This window comes from Culex pipiens, chromosome 2 (assembly GCF_016801865.2).
Source record: "Culex pipiens pallens isolate TS chromosome 2, TS_CPP_V2, whole genome shotgun sequence".
NCBI lineage: Eukaryota > Metazoa > Arthropoda > Insecta > Diptera > Culicidae > Culex > Culex pipiens.
The window spans coordinates 111,416,218-111,419,173 of NC_068938.1; positions in this window are offsets into that span (position 1 = coordinate 111,416,218).

Genomic DNA, 2,956 nt, shown 5'->3' on the forward strand with positions numbered 1-2,956 from the left:
CTAGAGAACTGCTCTGGTGGCTTTTGAAGGGGCCAGCCACCATCTAAAAGTATCTGTATCTTTAAAGGGTCACTTCCTAGCATGTTGGTATGTTCTACAAAGTTGTTCCCCAGTTCAAAACCTATCTCCTACTATAAGAACCAAGTCATTTCATCGATTTATAAAAAAAAATCCTAATACAATGTAAAAAAAGATAGTTTCCCATGGAAAATAAATCAAAATCCCATATAAATTTCAAATTAAAACTGGAGCTCCTAGACCTTACCAAATGGGCTCAAATTTTCAGGAGTGCTTCTGGGGACATAAAAGAATGAAATTCCGGTTGATGCAAGACAAAATAACAACTTTTGTCTTTTTCATAGAAACGTGAACCACGCTAATACAGAGCTTAGCTCTGTTCTACCATACAGAGCAGGTAAGGAGTTTTTATTGAGCCTGTAGAGCTCGATGCGTCTCTGGTCACGTCACGGTGCACTGGACGATGACGTTCCCATGTCACGATAATATTGAAAATTGCCCGAACTGCTTTCAGCTCAGACGGCGTTGTCGATCCTTTCTCGAGATGAACCAGGTACAGTTGATCACGATACTTGATGTCCTTGTTGTGTCTCGTCATCTTGAAGACTTCGATCACGTTCAACTTCAGAGATTTGAGCTCTTCTTTCAGCACACTCACATCCATGTCGTACAGGCCTCGGAGGACCTGTTTCATGGGTCGTTTACCTGGATCGTCATGGCTGTAGTATTCGATCTTGGTGTTGTTCAAAAAATCCCGAACGTAGCAGAATTTTAAGTCCATCAGCACACAAGCGAATGGAAGCTCGTAAAGCACCAGATTTGATAAACCCGGTCAGCCACTTTCGCACCGAATCCGATGACAATGTTTTCACAAAAATGGGTGGCAACTTTTCCCGTCGTTCAAATTCTTCCTTCTCGCTCACGTCCACAGGGAGGGTAGCAAACTGGTTTCCAGACGAATTTTGAGCGTCCTTGCCCAAACTGCCTGGCTTTGCAGGTAGCGCTTCGGCATTCTTTAGCTTCTTCAAATCTACCGATCCTGCTGGTGAAGACCGCCTCTTTTTCTTGCCCTGAGCAAGGGGTTGGAAACTCTTAGAGCTATACTTATTATGTTAACCAGTATATCAAAATATATGTTAGTATACTCATTATTTCCTTTACATACCGCCAGTATACTTACCAATATACTGAGAGTATCTTAATATACTAACAGTTTATTGCTTTTCGGTTAGTATACTAACAAGTATACTGGAATATCATTAGTATACTCAGTATTCCTAAGTAATATTAGAGTTTCCAGCCCCTTGGCCCTGAGGCATTTTTGCACTTTTTAGCACTTTTTTTGGTGTGTGAGGAACGCACGTCTGACTCGCTGCTCTGTCAACCACAGACTCGTGGCCACGCTTTGTTTTTTATTTGCCTTCGCTTCTCGCTCGGTTTTCTTCAGCCTTCGATTGGAATGGGTCGTCAAAAGTCAAACGTCAAAAGACTTGGCGCGTTTGTTTTTTGGATGGCGCTTGCTAATTATTTACATGTTTCGGGATTATATTTCAAGTGAGTGCCTAACTAATGTGCAAAAGAACATGTTGCCGGTAGTTGGAAGCATTTTCATATGTTAAACGCTATGAAAACGTTAGCGCAAGTGACAAGATACATATTAATGGCGTTAAGCAGTTAAGCTCTCATCTTGCGTGTGGAAACAAAATGATGAGAAATGGTCTCGCAAAATAGAAATTATGATCAAAAGTGCATTGAATTTGATCTTTTTGGCCAGTAAATGGCATAAATTTGCGTGCTTACTTGAGACGGTGCTGTTGCTGGTAAGTTTATAGCCTAAATAGTATTTTTGGAGCTTTAATCGAGCAACAAACTCTCCATATGGCGAAGATAGGTGTTTGATTAGAATACGCATATTTCCCCTATGAAGATCTGAGCGAAGCAAACATTTTAGCCTTCCTCACCTTACTGAGGAAAGGCCATAAAATGACTCGAAAAATGAACTTTTAATTCGACGTCCTAGACCTACACTTTAAATTTAAGGTTCCTTTAACATTTTCAATCTATTTGAAGATAAAAGGCTTTTTAAGGCATTTAAAATCAAATTAAATATAGAATGCATTTGACACATATTTGCATAATATTTTATTCTTGTTTAACTTCATTTATTAAGAAAATTATCTTTTTATTTTTTTTAGGTCCCTAATTATTTCTGGTTCCAGATCTTTAGTGTGACCCATTTTTGGCAAAGAATAAGAAAGGCAACAATCACGATGCTAGATTATGTTAGTTATTATCCATCAAATCAAAATAAATCAAACTGTATCATTTTTTTTAATTCGCTCTTAAATATGTCTCTTTTAGTCAGTAAGCTTCAGTTGTATCTCCATTTCTTCTCTATTTCTTGGTCCACAATCTTTACAACGGCATGCAAAGTTTGCTACAAAGAAGCTGCCATGTAATTTATTAATTTCCGTGACCCCCAAACCGAACGCGATCACTTTTCACCACGAGAACCAGAACACGGCCAGCGCGGAAAATCTCACTTCAAGCGAGCAAAACAAACGAAAGTAAAAGTAGGTAGCGATGTAAGTCATGTTTTTTGCAGCCAAGGTCGCCACCTCACACGCAAACGGCTTTATTTCTTCGACTGACTTAATAATCTTTTTTTTTGTTAGTGACGTGTCCTTGTTTGAATTATTTTTTTTTATGATTTTTATTTTAGTTTTTATCAAGCGGCTAAAACAAAGATAACTTGTGTAAATTGCTCAATCAAATTAAGCAGCTGGTAGAATAAAATTAAACAATCGTCACGATAACGAGTTATCTCAAAACTTTTTTAAAACAGCCTCTTTTTCATGAACAAATGTTTGGCCTATCAGCAAGAGACACGTTTGCTTATTGCAAGCAGGTAAAACAAACAGAAAACAGACTGTTTTCT